Here is a 17,788-nt window from a genome sequence, read left to right on the forward strand (position 1 = left end):
CATGCGCCTTTACGGTAACATTCAAGCCAGGAGGGGCACTCGTCTCCTGGGAGCCCTCATGCAGCTAGGAAAACAGCAGAAAAAATATTCCAAGGAACAACCATACAGTGAGTCCTCATCAAATGTAAAGGTCATAGCTTGAATTAAAGGGCACAAGTTCCTTGAGCCCCAGATCTTTGTTTCCCCATGTGGTTGGGGAGGTAGGAAAGAATCAGCTGAACAGACATTTTTTTAATGCAATATTTGGGACAAGATTTCACACAGGTTAGTTCAAAGGCCCTGCATTACTATAGCACCTGTCACATATCTCTACGGAAATCCCAGAGCACTTTCCAACACTTTGAAACAGAGACACCACTGTAATATCGGAAATATAGCAACCAATTTGCAAATGACAAGCTCCCACAATTGGCAATAACTATCAGATTAAGAATAAACTTTGGCCAGTATTCCAGGGATAATTTCCTGACCTTTCTTCCAAACAACACCTGCTGGACCTTTAATGCTAAGCTAACAGAGCGGATGGGTCCAAGGTCTGTTACCTCAGGGGTTATATCTCAGCCCTCTTTCTGCGCTGCACTCGGAGTGTCTGTGCTCAGTTCTCGGGTGACAGGCCCGAACAGAAGGCATTGACTTTGAAAGCAGGCTGACATTGGACCAATTACCCCAATGAATAGGGGCATCAACACCATCATCAGCTGCACACTCCAACGCCAGCCAGTGAAAATGTAGACGTGGACAAATAAACTGGAGTACTGTAGCGGTGTGCTACAAGCAGCGCTAGAATTACGACACGGAGTCGGTAACTGCAGTCGAAGGAAAAACTTTATTCGAAAACTTCAGCCTCACTTTTAAGCCTCTGTCAACCGGCCCCCCATGGCGAAGAGGCTCCAAAGCTCTGTGCTCGCAAACCCCCGTAGGCTATCTAATTGTGAGTCGGTTCGGATACGCTAGGAAATGAGGCGCTACAGTACCATCACAGAACAGTGGGTTTCATTCTTGTAAATGCAAACAGCATTTCCTTTCTGAAATACTTCATCCTTGTAAAACAGAACCCGCTCTTAGAAGGTTTGATATTTTCAAAGTCAAAGTACATTATTAAAGGATTTATAAATGGGCAGCCACAAAACAAACAAACCCATTAGAACCATTAAAACAAGAGGCTGTCGAACATGCAACGGGCAGAGAGAGAAACAAAAACAAATCATGCAGACAATAAAAGTAAGCAAATAGCATTCAGAGCTGAAGTTCACGAAAGTGAGTCTACAGCCGATTCAGACCGGTACCGGTTAACTGCAGACCACAGCCTCAGTTCAGTGCAGTGAAGAGGAAATGGAAGTTTATTCCAATGTCGCAATCTGCATTAAAAACACAGGCACAGTCAGAAACTCTGGAAGGCCCTACGCATTGCAAGCCTTTGCTGCAAAGGCCAGATTTCATTCTGAGCGGCGATTGGTTCGTTGCTGTCACGTGTACTGAGACGCAGCGAAAAACTTTATTTTGCATGCCATGCATACAGACCATTTCAAAACATCAGTATGTTCAGACAGCACGAAGGAAAGGCAATAACAGAAAGTTACAGAAGGCTCAGATTTCAGCAGGTAGCCCAGAAGGAAGTCACAAGAGAAAAGCCTTTTTGAATGAACCTGCGGCTCTGACTACTCTCGGGTGGAGATGGGTAACCTTGGCTAACCAATTACCTAATGCAACCCTGAGCAAAAGGAGAGAGCGTCTTCACCGTGTGTTGACCACCATTAACCCCTCAACCTTTTGGTTACCACACCGCTGTTTGAGGGATCTCAATGTGCCTGGACTGGTCACAATGCCCTGTTGAGGTAAGACTATGTAAAAATACACCTTTAGTGAATGTGGGTAAACCCTATACACAAAATTATCAGAGGCTCTGTCCTGGGACCTGCACACAAGTACCGTCACAAAGGCAGCACAACGGCACGTCAGCAAAAATGGATGGACTTCTGCTGGTGCACAGTGGAGAGTATCCTAATTGGTTGCTGTGCCCTGGAATGGAAAAGGCTACAGAAAGCAGTGGATACAGCCTAGTGTATCATAAGGAAAAGCTCTCCCATTGCTGTGTACTTCTTAAGCGGAGAGCTGCCACAAGAAAGCAGCATCCATCATTAAAGACCTCCCCCCCCCCCCCACCACCCCACCACCTAGTCCATCCCCTCTTCACTTTACTACCAGGAGGCAGGAGGTACAGAAGCATTAGGCCCCACATCACCAGATTCGGGAACCACTATTACCAACAACCATCAGGCTCCTGTACTGGTGTAGACATCTTCATTCATCGCTAATTCTACAATCTGAAGGCTCAAGTTATCTGTATTATTTTTTTCCCACACACAAAATGCTGAAGGAATCCAGCAGGCCAGGCAAAGAGACCTGAAAAGACCTACAGAAAAGAGACCTGCTGAAGGGCCTCAGCCTGAAACTGTTTACTCTTTTCCACAGACGCTGCACGGCAGCTGAGTTCCTCCAGCGTTTTGTGTCTGTCGCTTTGGATCTCCTGCATCTGCAGATTTTCTCGTGTTTGTGATTTTATTTTCACAGTTTGTCTTCTTTCGCACATTGGCTGTTTGTCAGTCTTCATCTGTTTATGCATATTTTTTCATATAATTCTATTTTTTTCCCTTGCAAACCATCTGAAAGAAGATGAATCTGATCGTGTGGAGTCACAGGCTTTTCCCCCAGGGCTGAAATGGCTAACACGAGATGGTGCAGTTTTAAGGTGCTTGGAGGTAGGTACAGAGGAGATGTCAGGGACAAGTTTTTTTTTAAAATGCAGAAAGCGGTGAGTGTGTGGAATGGGCTGCCGGTGACGGTGGTGGAGGCGGATACGATAGGGTCTTTTAAGAGACTCTTGGATAGGTACATGGAGCTTAGAAAAATAGAGGGCTATGGGTAACCCTAGGTGATTTCTAAAGTAAGTATATTTTTGGCACAGCACTGTGGGCCGAAGGGCCTGTATTGTGCTGTGGGTTTCCTATGTCTCTTGTAATAGAGGGCAACATTAATATCACATTTGCTTTGAATTTAATCAAACAGTTTCGGTGCTCTATCTCTTCATGACTATCAAGATAGCAGAGCGATCACCACACTATCAACAACTCCAACAAAGCCGTGTAATAGACACTTGCTTTAATTGGATTACCCTGGAATTCCCAGGAATGGGATTATCCCCAGTGCATGGTTATCAGTAAAATCATAGTGTTTGCTTTCGAAATTTTTGTTCAATAACTTGGGAGAAAAAAAAATCAGATGCAGGAATGGGGTTATGCGAGGAATTATCCAGTAGGAAGTGAAGTCCACTCCCATCTCATTGGCTGTGAACCCAAGGACGAAAATGTCTCACAAAATGCTGGAGGAACTCAGCAGGCAAGGCAGCACCTACAGAGGGAAATGACAGTCTACATTTCAGGCTGTGCCCCTTCACACTGGTGTGGTGCTATGCCCAGCCAATTAATCGCTGAAGGTCACAGCAATCCACCTCACTGCTAGAAAGGGAAGGACTTGCACCTTTACAGTAACAAGCAAGGAGGGGCACATATCTCCAAGGATGCAACACAGAAAAGGGTTTCCAAGGAACAACCTTCATACCAAGTCAATTTCAAATGCAATATCGCTGCTTGAAATAAAGGACACTAGTTCCTGGACCATTTGCAGTCCAGATTAAGTGTGTCGCCCTAAAGTTAGTTCATTACTACCTGTTATGCCACTGGCATTTAGGGCAGCAATGAAGGTTTCTTCATTGCTGTTTCCATAACAATTTTTTTTTGACCAGTCAGAGTTGGTAGCCCTCAGCTGTACCTCCGAACTTGGTGAACCACTGTTAGTCTGGCCTCTACAGTTGAACCTGTTTGGCGTGGGTGACCCTACCATAAAACAAAGCTCCAGCCAACAAAGCTCTCCGGGTCATTGAGGCACACAAGTCCCTAACTGCTACACGGTGGTGGTCCTCTTGGGGGTGACCTGAAACACTGACTGTCCATTTCTCTCCATAGATACCACCCGACTCACTCATCCTCCAGTGTTCAGTACTGGATTTGATTTATCGTCATATGTACTGAGACACATTGAAAGACCTGTCTTGCGTACTGCTCATAGATTGAATCATTACACAGTGCACTGAGGATAAAAAACAGTAATGCAGAATAAAATACAACTGCAGAGAATTGGCAGTGCAGGTAAACAATAACGTGCAAGATCATGACGAGGTAGATTGTGAGGTCAAGAGTGCAGTTTATCATATTAGAGAACCATTTAATAGTCTGATTACAGCAGGGTAGAAGCTGTACTTGTGCCCAATGGAGGAGGGGAGGAGAGATTGTCCAGGGTCACTGGTGTCTGTGATTATGCTGGTTGCACAACGGAGGTAGTGGGAAGTGTAGACAGTGTCCATAGAGGGGAGGCTGAATTTCATGATGTGCTGAGCTGTATTCACAACCTTCTGCAGTTTCTTGTTGTCATGAGCAAAGTAGTTGCCATACCAAGCTCTGATGCATCTGGTTATGCATCAATAAAAAAATTGGTCGGGGGTGACAGGGACATGTCAAATTCTTTAACCTCTCGAGGAAATTCGTGAGCTTTTTTTGACTCCAGATTTCCAGCACCTGCAGTCCCTCAGGTCTCCATGAAGGTGCCAGTGAAGCTGGATGGATCTGCACTTCCAGTCACCCTCTCCAGAATTTCTCCGCAGCACTGTGAGCATCTCCAACACAAAAGACGGGAGCAGTGGTTCAAGACGGCCTCCGGTTCACCAGCGGACTTGGCACGGCTCGTGAATGAACAGTGAACAATTTCTTTTAATTTTAAAAAGACATGCACATAATTAGACCCTTTGAATGCGATTACTGTTTAGAATGGTGGGCACGTCCTAGTCACAACCTTCTGGTGAATTGTCAGAGGGGACACATACCAGGTCAAATTCCAGCAAGCCCACCACAGAACCTACGTATAAAATGGAGCTCAACAACAGAATGATTGAAAAGGAGATGTTTGTTCAACAGGTTTGCTGCTCTGCTACTTACTTAGCAAAGGCAGCGCTGCCCAGCAGGAACATCTCTCGCTGCTGAGTTCAAATCAATTCTTTTCAAAATCAGATAATGCAGGAAGAACAATTCCAGACTGTTGAGTAATATTGACATTGTTGCCGATGAAAGGTTCTTAATTCTTCTACATCCTCAGGAAGTTTAGATGGCGCAGTAAGTGGAAGTCACTGTTGTAATGCAGGAAGCTCAGCAACCAATTTGTGCACAGCAAGCTCCCACAAAGAGTAGAATCAGGATCGGGTGTATTGTCACTGACACAGTCATGAAATTTGTTTCTATGGCAGCAGTAAGTGCTGGCGTATCAAATGACAAGTTACAAACTTTTTAAAGAGCAGTGCAAAAGAGGAACAGTGAACAATGTTATAATTACCAGATATATATCGATGTGCTCATTACTGACCCAGCCATACTATTAGAACCTCCCCCCCCCCCATTCCCTGTAGCCCTGCAATTTATTCACTCTCTCATGCCCCAACAACTCTTTTGCCATTTACTGGGGGCAACTTTCAGCAGCCAGTTAACCCGCCAACCTCTGGGCAGAAACAGGAGTGACCGGGAAAAGCCAACAGTTACAGGGAGATCGTACAAACTCCTCACAGACAGCGCCCGAGATCAGGATTGAACTAGGTTCATCAGCGATGCTGAGCTGCTGCTCTAATCACGGCACCTCCATGTTGCCCCCATTGTTTACGGAGTGAGTACTAGTCAGAATGCTGATGACTAAGATCGACGCAGCTTTGGAGATAGAAGGAATTAGGGAACGCGGGGATCATGCTCTCAGAAATGGACCAGGGCACAGAATAGCTATGATCCCATTTTATCACAGTACAGTCTAAAAGGACTGAATGGCCTTCTTCCCTTTTCATATTTATAACTCTGCCAGCTAACTGACTGCACTGGGATCCCAAACAGCTCCTCTGACAGACGGTACCCTCTCAATCTGCACTGAAATATCTGGAAAGGTTGAGTGAGGCTCCAGTGCGATCCCATGTGCAATATTTCCGGGCATAGTCAATGACCAGATTTGTCAAACAACAAAACCCTGAGCCAATACAAATTAAATTTGGGCGTGGAGAACAAATAACGAATTCCTCTAAAAGACAAGAGCAGTTGGAACCAGCTACGGTTAGATTTTTGAAAGCATTGCATGATCAAAGTTACTGTGCAGCCAACAGGAGAACTCTGCCTGTTCTCCTGCTCCATCTGCTTCCCAATGTGTTCTGCACTCTGCAGCTTGCTGACTGAAAATCCATCAGCCAAAGTCCAGTAATCTTCAAGGTGTCAGCTCAGAACCACGTGCGTCTATGTGGGTGGTGCTGTAAGGGGCCTCACTCCCCCCACAGGGGCAGAGATGGTCGTATGTGCATATCAAGCTCATTCATCAGACGTCTGTCACGTCACGACTATTTCCCCCCTCCCTCCCCCCAAAGAATGTCTTCTGCAGAGGCTTAATTGGATTAATAACCCCAGTTCTGATGAAAGATCCTGGTCCTGAAATGTTAACTGCTTCTCCCTTCACAGATACTGCCTGACCAGGCTGAACTTTTGCGTCTTCCACTGCATTTGCAACCAAACTGGTTTTGCCCTCAACCTCATCTCATTAGGTACGAACCACCGCTCCAGGTAAATTGAAGCCCTGTTAAAGTGCCCTCCCACGTCCGATGGAGCCACCAACATTCCGGAAGTTCATCAACATTCACATCCAAACCACACAAGTAATTATAATTCACAGTTCTGCACACCATCATGGCAAATAAAGGGAGCTTAGCAGTTAGCACAATGCTCTAGCGTACTGGGGTTCAATTCCCGTTGCTCTCTGTATGGTGTCTGTGCGCTCTCCCTCTGATTGCGTGGATTTTCTCCAGGCGCTCCAGCTTCCTCCCGCTCGGTAGGTTACTGGCTCGTTGCAGGATTAAATCGGCCGATTGCTGGGTGACGTGGCTTGAAAGGCCGGTAGAAACTATTCTGCGCTGCAAGTCAATTAAAAAAAGGTTCCAAAGACAAGATCCAAATGGTGACCTTAGGTTGTTAAAGATAACGGGCTGCCATGCAAAGAGCACTCAACTGAATTCCAACAACAGACACTTCACTGTCACTCAGATATCGCAGCCAAGCGAGAAGGAAGGACAACTACTGGGACAGTATTGACACTGGATCCCTTCGATGCTTCGACTGACACCAACAATGAGTAATTCCACCTCAGCAATGGAACACCACAGGCCACCTTCTTGCCCCACCATGGACTTTTCACTGAATGCATTTTTTTTGCACCAATGTCTAGCCTTTTTTTTCTTCACCATCTTATATAATTTATGTGTAAGATGTTCTGCATGTTGTGTCTGAGCCTATAAGCCTGTGACGCGGCAGCAATTATATCTGCACCTTACTGTACGTGTGTACGACAATAAACTCGACTTGATGAATGCTGTGAGGCAAAATCGCTAGGAAAGGTTGGTAACCCCTGCTCTAGTCAGTAAGTGGAGAATACCAGTCAGCCCACGCTTCTGTCTCTCCTTCTTGAAACAGTCAGAGGGTGAAAGCAGCACAACTACAGAGTGCTGGCCCATTACCAGGAAATACTCAGCTTCAACCTCTGGGTTAGACCACCAGGATTGGGTTCGTCATCACTGACAGACGATGTGAAGTGTGGTGTTTCTCCACAGTAGGACAGAACAAGACAGAAAAAATATACACACATTACAAAAATAAATAAATATACAAGAAGGAGGAATAATGAGGTAGTGTTTATGGGTTCATGGACCATTCAGAGGCCTGATGGTGTAGGAAAAACCATTGAGTGTGTTCTTCATGTTCCTGTACCCCCTCCCCAATGGTAGTAATAAGAAGAGGGCATGTCCTGGGTGGCGAGGGTCTTCACCGATGGATGCTAGCTTCTTGAGACTCCACTTCATGAAGGTGTTCTCACTAGAGAGGTAGGTTGTGCCCGTGATAACCCTCTGTCGTCTCTCATAGTTCTGTGTGTTCAAGGCTCTGTACCAGACTGGAATGTAACCAGTCAGGGTGCTCTCCACAGTCCATCTGTTGAAATTTCCGAGTCTTTGGTGACAAACTGAATCTCCTCACACCTCGAATGACGTAGAGTTGCTGCCGTACTCTCTTCGGGTTTGCAATGTGCCGAGACAGCAGGAGGGCACAACAATCACCACTCCCAATCTCAACAATGGTTGAGAACCCAACAGCAAGGCTGCCTGCTGCCAATCCGCCATCTCTACAGTTGCCACCTGCGAAGCTCCAGCCGGGACTGAGGTGGCTTTGTGGTTGCATACCTTTCCGGAGAAAGAGCAAAGACCTGGATTTCTGCAGTGCCGGCACATTCCAAAGCACCTCACTGATTTTGCAAGTGCGGCCTGTTTCAATGCAGGGAGCCCGGCAACCTGTGCACAGCGAGATCCCACAAGCAGCAATACAAGGCGAACCAGGGCGACAAGTTGCTGCTGCTGGAGGGGAAAATATTAGCATCGTGGGACAACCTATTATTTATCAAAAAAAAGTAGCCGGGGATCTTCCATGTTAACCATGGGCAGAGCCTCAGGTTAACTTGGACACACAAGACACGACATGAAATGTCAACTGCCCACTTCTCTCCACAGGCCAAGTTCCTCCAGCATCTTGTGTGCTGCCTCAGCCGAAACTTCTCAACCAAACGATATCCACATTAGTCCTGGAAGCTTCCTGTGCAAAACATCACGGGGGCTCAACAGCGTGGCTCGATGCTGGACCTTTCAAAATGGGGCTGTGGCACGAGGCAAACCATTGTTTCATTAACTTGCAGGGGTTCATGAGATTGCGAAGCTAAACATTTTTGAAGCTTCATTCACATTTCCGCAGCTTTGCCCTTTTCTGAAGGAAGCATTCCAAAGTAATCAACAAAAATCAGCCCTGGAACTGGCTAACGGTCAGCAGTGAGATTGCAGCTGTTCTCCTGCACTGAAGGAAATCTCAGGTGGATGGGGGGGAGAGGGGAGGGTGGAACTGCCAGAAATGTAGTCATTGTTCCTCCCCCAGCGACTCTGGTCCAAAACCTCAGTACGAGCAGAAGTGTGTAATGATTTTTGGCACATTGATGGACTCCACCAACTGCAGCTTTCATAACTTGCAATTGTATCAAAAGCCCGAGTTTCTCCCCACGCTGATTTGGCACATTGGGCAACAATCTTGCCTTTTTTTTATCATTGCCGAGTTGCTAGCTCGACGCTCAACCCAGCATGAGTAGAATTCGCACAAGGAGACGGCCAGATTCAAACCCAGGACCTCCCACTCCGAAGCCTGGTGCAGATACCACCCCACCACTGGTACGGGCTAGCAACAGCCTGAAGCTTTTCCTTGAGACTCCTTCCAACGTCCGAGTAAAGAAGGCCCACTTAGACACAGCCCAGAACTATCTGCAAACACGAAGGAAATCTGCAGATGCTGGAAATTTAAGCAACACACACAAAATGCTGATCTCTTCTTTTAGTCCTGACGAAGGGTCTCGGCTCGAAACACCGACTGTACTTCTTCCTATAGATGCTTCCTGGCCTGCTGCGTTCCACCAGCATTTTGTGTGTATTGCCCAAACTATCTGCTGCTGGTTACGGTACATTCAAAGTGTTGCCTGTGAGGGCAACATGAGAGGGGGAGGGAGAGAGGGGCAGGGAGAGAGGGAGGGAGAGAGAGAGGGAGAAAAAGAAAGAGGGAGAAAGAGAGAGAGATGAGGAGAGGGAGATAGATGGGGGAGATGGGAAAGAGGGTAGGTAGAGAGAGATGGGAGATCATGAAAGAGTGATGGCTCAAGAAGGTGAGAATCCATTATTAAGGGCACTCATCATCCAGGGCATGTTCGCTTCTCATTCCTCCCATCAGGGAGGAGGTACAGAGGCCAGTAGACACACACTCAATGTTTTAGGGGCAGCTTCTTCCCCTCCACTATCAGATTTCTGAATGGTCCATGAACTGATGAATATATCCTCACTATTCTGCTCTCTTATTGCACCAATAATTTTACTTTTATATTTATGTAATATATAGTAATGTTTTATGCCTCACATACTGCTGCTGCAAAACAACATTTCACAACACGTCATTGGTAATAAGCCTCATTCTGAGCCTACGAGGTCCTCAGATATCATCACCGTGGTAACACATTTGAACACAGCAAGGCCTCCACAAACTCGAGTACTAATAGCACGTGGACTTTAGACAGTATTGTGCTGAATGGGGGATAATATTGACCAAGCCACAGAGGCAGCAAGATTCCTACACTTTTTTTTGAAGCAACAACTTGGAGATCTTTGAGCTGGAGGGTAGCAGGGACAAAAGGATATGGACAGTGGAAGCCAAAGTAAAATCAGAAAATGCTGGAAAAGCTCAGTGGGCCAGGCAGCAAGAGAGTTAGTGCTTCAAGCTGACAACCTCTTCTAACAACCAGAAGGATGACACGATCAGCAGGACTGATTTACTTACTGCCTCAAATTCACTGCAATCCTAAAAGGATATGAATACACCCCACGTTCTTATTCTGACGTCAGCCCCCTTCCATTCCAGTCCTGATGAAGGCTCTCGGCCCAAAACGGCCACTGTTATTTCATCTCCGTAGATGCTGCCCGACTTGCTGAGTTCCAAGAGCATCTGGCATGTACTGAGTATTTTCAGCATTCTCTTTTAATTCAAATGCCCAGCAATTGCTGTATTTTGCCTCTCTCAACAGCAGTATTGTCTGTCTCATCGATCCTCAAATCTTGCCGTTCCATTTCCATTTGCTCCTGATAGAGCAGCCACGATTAGCAAGCATTCGGCATCCTCTCTGAGACGGCTGAAAGCATTCGAGTTGCCTGAACACTTTATCCATCACACCCACCCCCCCTTGTCTCCACCTCTCAGCCCTCTCTGGAACTCGATACACATTCAGTTTCTCTCTTCTCCAATTCTGATGAAGGGTTATCAAACTGATACGTCGACCCTGTTTCCCTCTCCACAGATACTGCCAGTTCTGCTAAGTACCTCCTCTACCTTCTCCTCTTATTTCAGTCTTCCAGCCAGATTTCCTTCCCTGAAGAACATTTGTGAACCAAACACAGTGGTTTGCAGTTACTACTACTGTTTTGTTTTAAATTCCATAGAAAAATGAATCATTTGAACTTAAGGTCCACGTCTGCCATGGCGGGATTTCAACTTGCGCCTCTGGGTCAATGGTCCAGCCCTCTGGCTGCTCGTCAAGTGACCACACCACTAAATTACTTTGGAATCACATTGTACAGGATGATAAAGACATCCGTGGCATGTAAAAGAGTTCACCAATTAAAATTCACATTTGGAAAGTTTGGTTCTTATTCATTTTAAAACAACACCAGACAATCTTAACAATAAATGAAAAGTAAATTCATCCAGCCACCGTAACTAAAGTAGATTTATTTCTTTGGAGAAAAGCTGACGGTGCAAGGTGACATGAGAAGTAACGCTAGCATAACATTTTACAGTGCCAGTGATAGGCGTTCAATTCCCACTGCTGTCAGTATGTTCTCCCTGTGACTGTGTAGGATTCCTCCAGATCCAGTTTCCTCCAAAGACAAACAGTATTATTATCGTTGGCATGGTGACACTTACAGGCTGCCCTCAGCCCATATTCAAATGGTGTTGGTCATTCATTAAAACACTGTACGTTTCACTGTTTTGATGTGCATTTGACAAACAAAACTAATCTGTAAAATCTTTGAAAGACTTACCCTGCCCAATAATCACTGCTTACCAACAGCGTTGTGTCCCCATTGAGAGCTCAAACACTGGAGAAGGGATCACATCAAGTGCCCTGGTCTATCACAATCCAAATGAATTTGCTGAAAAGTGCACACAACATGCTATAGGTTTACAGACCATTTATAGAGCATAAACCATTCCAAACAATAACAGCAAGTCACTGAATTCTCCAACTTCTCCCCTCCCTCTGTCCCATCATTTTTGGTTTGTTGAAATACAACATGGAACAGGCCCATTGAGCCACACTGTCCAACAACCCCCGATTTAACTCGGCCTCATAAAAAAAGCAGTCAAATGCTACAGATATGGCAAAAATCGCGACAAATGCGCCAGAAGGCGTGAAAAGAAACAATAACAACAACAAAGGTTACAGGGAGAAGGCAACAGAATAGGGGGAGGTTGAAAGGGAAAATAAATCAGGCATGATCAAATAAATGGTGGAACTGATTCGATGGGCCAAATGACCTAATATTGTTCCTATGTCTTACACCTCCTGACTGAGGCCACAGTGTGAGTGTGAGGCATTATTGGGATGTCAACTTAGATACAGAAGACCGCACAATAAAATAAATTATGTACTTGCTGTATGTCCCTTTGCGAATTTACTTCACAGGTTAGAGGTATGATTCATTTTGACATGCAAAAATGAAAGATATAATCCAGGCAAATACCAACGTGACCAGTACTGAGATGAAGAGAAAGACAACAGGTCAATAAGCAGGGCCTCATTGCTCTCTACTGCAGACAGTTTGCTTTCCCAAAGGACTGTCTGCTTGAGGATAATCCATTTCACCTCCCCCTCATAGGCCCGCAGTTCAAATTCATTATTCACAGTTCAACAGGTCCATCTCTCGGTTGACATGCTCTATCAGACCTCTCTTCAATATTAATTTTATCACTCCACTTGTTGACATTGTCTGTCCATGTGTGTGCAGATCCAGTCCTTAAGAATGGAAGATGAAGGGGAGAGTTTTGCTCCAGATATTAATTGTTAATCGGGGAGTTAGTGAGGGGAGAGAGTCCAGAACTAATTGTCGATCCTTGAAATTCATTCAGTGGTGACATTAAAGAATTTTATTGCACACACAGGACAGCACGATTCTGGAAGTCTTGCCCCAGAAAGACTGTTAGGGACCGGTGGGAATCAAATAAAACTTTCAATCCTGAGATTGACAGATTTTTGTAGGACATAGAATATTAATGTAACCTGTGTTAGATGGAATTAGGATACACATCAACAAGCACAGCTTTAAGGGGCTGAATGACCTGTTAATCCAAGGTCATCAATTATCTTGTCATTTGACATTCTCATGCCCATTTTCTCATCTTTTATGGGCCTCAATGACCAATACCAACAATTTCAGGGTAAACTGTACCCCATTTTCCAGCAAACCCGACAATTCCAAACAATGACCTACAGACATTAACTAACACACACACACACACACACACAGTGCCTAAGGCTTTGCACAGTATCTATTTCAGTTCTTCCCCCCACCATTCAGCTTCTCCCAGGTTAAATTAATTATAAATTCTGTGATACAATACTTATAAAAACAGATCAGCAGCACATATCTGCATATAAATATTCTCCAGTTCCCAGAGATTATAACATCAGGCTTTGGAAAACGTGTGTGTGCATGTTATGAAGAGACATACTTTGGTTAAATAGATTTTAAATCTAATTAGATAATGAAACGGCAAGGCTTTCAGAAAAACTTTGCTTCATTCTCTCATTCTATGTGGAATTGCTACCAATGCCGGCATTTATTGCCCATCCCTGTCTCTCCTTGAGAATGGGGTGGATGAGCTGACATTTTGAACCGTTCTGAACCTCAGGCACGAAGGCTGTAGGCTTGAAACTTGATGACAAAAATCTAGCTGACATGTCAGTATTGAGGGAGGGCAACATTCACGAGCAAAGATCCCCACTATCCAAGCTATGCCGTTTTCCTTCAGCTACGATCAGGAGGGAAGTACAGAAACCAGAAACCCCACACCACCAGGCTCAAGAACAGCGCCACTTCCCTCCAACTATTCGGTTCCTGAGCCAGTCAGCAAAATAGAAGAGTTTATTCAGATATACAGTATAAAGAATAGAGAGGCAAGTGTGGATGTTGGACCACTGGAAAAAGACACTGGAGAGCTAGTAATGGGGTCAAAGAAATGGCGAACAATCTTTATTCTATGTCAATCTTCACGGTGGAAAATTCTAGAAGTATTGCAGAAATTTGAGAGTGGCGGGGGGAAAAATGCTGTTGTTGTTAACAAGAAGAGGGTACTTGGGAAGCTGAAAGGGCCAAAGGTAGATAAGTCACCAGGACTAGATGAACTCCACCCCAGTGTTCTGAAAGAGATAGCTGAGGAGACTGTGGAGGCATCAGTGGCTATCATTCAAGAATCACTAGATTCGACAGACAGACAGACATACTTTATTGATCCCAAGGGAAATTGGGTTTCGTTATTGGAATGGTTCTGGAGGACTGGGAAGTAGAAAGAGCCACTCCACAGTGGCTGCCGATGACAAGTGGCGTTCCACAAGGGTCGCAGTCGGAACCGCACCTTTTCATGTTATACGTCAATGTTTTGGATGATGGAATTATATAATTATGTGTTTTCCTTCTGAATGTTGTGTCTAATGCTGCAGGTGTTTCTCATTGCACCTGTGCATATAACAATGAACTCAATTTTGACTTTGGCATTATAACCCTACTGCAGCAGTGCTGTAATGAATGGCATCCGAGGCTTTGTTTTCAAACTTAGGGAGCGAGGCGGATTTGTTTATTGATTGAGAGACAGTGCCAAATAGGCCCATCCAGCCCTCCAAGCCATGCTACCCAGCAATCTCCCAATTTAACCCTAGCTTAATCACTTGACAATTTACAATGACTGATTAACCTACTTACCTGTACACCTTTGGACTGTGGGAGGAAACCAGAGCAACCAGAGGAAACCCACAGGGTCACAGCAAGAGCGTGCAAACCCCTTTCAGACAGCGGCCAGAATTGAACCTGGTCGCTGGTACCGTACAGCATTGCGCTAACCACTATGCTACCGTGCCACCATCCACCAGATGACATATCGAAGGTGTAATGTTAATCTGAGCCCCTGGATGCACATGCAGAAAAGAAGGATCCCATGACAGAATCTGATTAGAATCCGCCCCCCCCCCCACCCCGGTGTCCTGGCCCACTCTTGACCCTCAGCCAACACCACCGAAACCCTGCTGTTTGTGGGACCTTGTTGTGCACAAGATGGCTGCTGCATCTCCAGATTTGCAATTGTGACCACTCTTCACGGGGTCACAGAGTCATACAGCACAGAAACAGGCCCTTTGACCCACCACATCGATGCTGACCTTCTGTACGTCTATTCTTATCTCATTTGCCTGCACTAGGACTGCAACCTTCTACACCTTGCTTATTTATGCCCAAATGATTCTTAAATATAGCGACTGCATCGAATTCCACCACTTCCTCTGGTAGCAATAACCAGTCTCTGCAAATAATTACCCCTCAGGTCCCTTTCAAAGACCCTTCCTCCCACCTTAAAACTGCCCTCTTGTTTCCCTACCCAAAGGGAAAACATTCTTTCTACCCCCCCCCTTAATTAAGTCTCCCATACTCTTAAATACTTTGATCAGGTCACTACCCACCCCACGCGCCCCTCCAGCTTCCCTTCCCTCCAGTGAAGACAAGCCTAGCCTGTCCAAACTCTCCCCATAAATACAATCCATTCCTGGAGTAAAACAAGAAGCACAAAATGTCAGAGGAACTCAGCAGGTCAGACAGCATCTATGAGAGGAGATGAACAGTCGATATTTCAGGCAGAGACCGAAATGTCGACTGACTGACCTGTTGAGTTCCTCCAACATATTGTACATGTTACTCAAGATGTGCATAATCTGCAGAGTCTCTTTTGTCTCCTGAAGTAATGTCAAAAAAGTCTACAATGAAGATTCTGCCAGTGTTTTATAACCTGAAATCTTTGTTGTAGAGTAGGTTACAATTTTAGCCAATGCCAAGGCTCTGTACAGGAAAGACCACAGCTATAGAACATTACAGCACAGAAACGGACCTTTTGGCCCTTCTTGGCTGTGCTGAACTATTTTTCTGCCTAGTTCCACTGACCCACACCTGGACCATATCCTTCCATACATCTCTCATCCATGTACCTGTCCAAGTTTTTCTTAAATGTTAAAAGTGAGTGTGCATTCACCACTTCAACTAGCAGCTCATTCCACACTCCCACCACTCTCTGTGTGAAGAAGCCCCTCTTAATGTTCCCTTTAAACTTTCCCCCTTCACCCTTAACCCATGTCCTCTGGTTTTTTTTCTCCCCTGGCCTCAGTGGAAAAGCCTGCTTGCATTCACTCTATCTATACCCATCATAATTTTATATACCTCTATCAAATCTCCCCTCATTCTTCCACTCTCCAGGGAATAAAGTCCTAACCTATTCAACCTTTCTCTGTAACTCAGTTTCTCAAGTCCTGGCAACATCCTTGTAAACCTTCTCTGCACTCTTTCAACCTTATTAATATCCTTCCTGTAACTCAGTGACCAAATTCCGCTCCTTCCGGTACTGCGCACGGAGGGACCAAGATGGGGGCAAGGCACTCAAACCATCAAAGGAGTATCACCTCTGGGAGCTATGTTAAGGGCAATGGTGCTACGTTTGTTCGTCCCTTTCTTCCTTTTTTCAAGTTCACACTACTAAATGTGTCGACATAAATGCAAAAGCTTTATTTTTTGATGCTTTCTTTCCATGATTATTTTAAAAATCATGAATAAAGTCCATCTTTTGAAGAAAAACTATTACACAACTTGAAATCTGCTACATATTACCGGAGACCTGCTGGGAATTATTCAAGCCTGAAAGAGTAAACAACTACATCACTGTGTCAACTGTTCCAGCAGACTCACAAGTTATTAAAAACAACACACACATAATGCTGGAGGAACTCAGAAGGTCAGGCAGCGTATATGGAAATTAATAAACAGTCAATGCTTCGGGTCGAGACCCGTACGTTGGAAGCAAAGTCACAGAGAAAAAACCGACGCCAAGGCTTCATGTGGAACCATCTTAAAGGTACGAAGTTTCTGTTTTATCTCAGGAAGCCTTTCTCTCTCTCTCACCATAAAGCTTTTCTTTACACCATCCCAATGTAGTGAAACTTGGCAGCCAAGTTGTGCACAGCCAGCTCTCACACACATCACTGCAATAACCAGCTCAACATGGGTTTTTAATGATGGGGCTTGATGTCTGCCAGGCTGGAAAGATCAGCACTGCTCTGCAAAGGAGACTCATCGTGGGTACTAACCGCCCCAGCATCGAGGAGGTCTTCAGAAAGGTGATGCCTCTGAAAGGTGGCATCCATCATTAAGGACCCCCATCACCCAGGGCATGCTCTCTTCTCACTGCTACCATCAAGGTGGTGGTTCAGGAGCCTGAAGACACACACTCAACATTTTAAAAACAATTTCTTCCCCTCTGCCATCAGATTTCTGACTGGACAATGAACTCATCAAAACTACCTCATTATTTTTGCACTACCTCTTTAATTTCATTACATACATGTTCCTTATCGTAATTTATAGTTTATTTTTATGTATTGGATTGTAATGCTGCTGCAAGACAACACATTTCATGACATACACCATTGATATTAAAGTTGATTTTGAGTACCAGGGGATCTTTCGTATCAGGCCAAGGAATTAGATAAGCCTTCAGTTTAATACCTCATCTGAAATATCTCCACCCCATCCACTGAAATAACGACACAGTGCAGTGGGAATGAAACCCATAGCTCGTTGGCCCCGTGCCTGACTTGGAATGATAATCAGTGACTGGGTGTGCCGGAATGGATTCATTTTCTGATTTGTAACTTGGCATGCGATCTTGGCAAGGCTTTATCCCCCAAGTCCTGAACTGAAGGATCTGGCAGCAAATTATTCTGCAGTCAC

At 45.1% G+C, this 17,788-nt stretch overlaps 1 protein-coding gene and 1 long non-coding RNA gene across 4 annotated transcripts in view; one reads left to right on the forward strand and one right to left on the reverse strand.

The window, feature by feature from the left end:
- dock9b (dedicator of cytokinesis 9b) overlaps nucleotides 1-17,788 on the reverse strand; it is a 329,527-nt gene that overhangs the window by 254,830 nt on the left and 56,909 nt on the right. The window lies entirely within an intron of this gene.
- On the forward strand, nucleotides 1,237-13,204 carry LOC132394402 (uncharacterized). Its single transcript, XR_009512314.1, has 3 exons — nucleotides 1,237-1,835; nucleotides 2,671-2,759; nucleotides 4,621-13,204. It is a non-coding gene; the product is annotated as an uncharacterized LOC132394402 (long non-coding RNA).

This window comes from Hypanus sabinus, chromosome 5 (genome assembly GCF_030144855.1).
Source record: "Hypanus sabinus isolate sHypSab1 chromosome 5, sHypSab1.hap1, whole genome shotgun sequence".
Taxonomy (NCBI): Eukaryota; Metazoa; Chordata; class Chondrichthyes; order Myliobatiformes; family Dasyatidae; genus Hypanus; species Hypanus sabinus.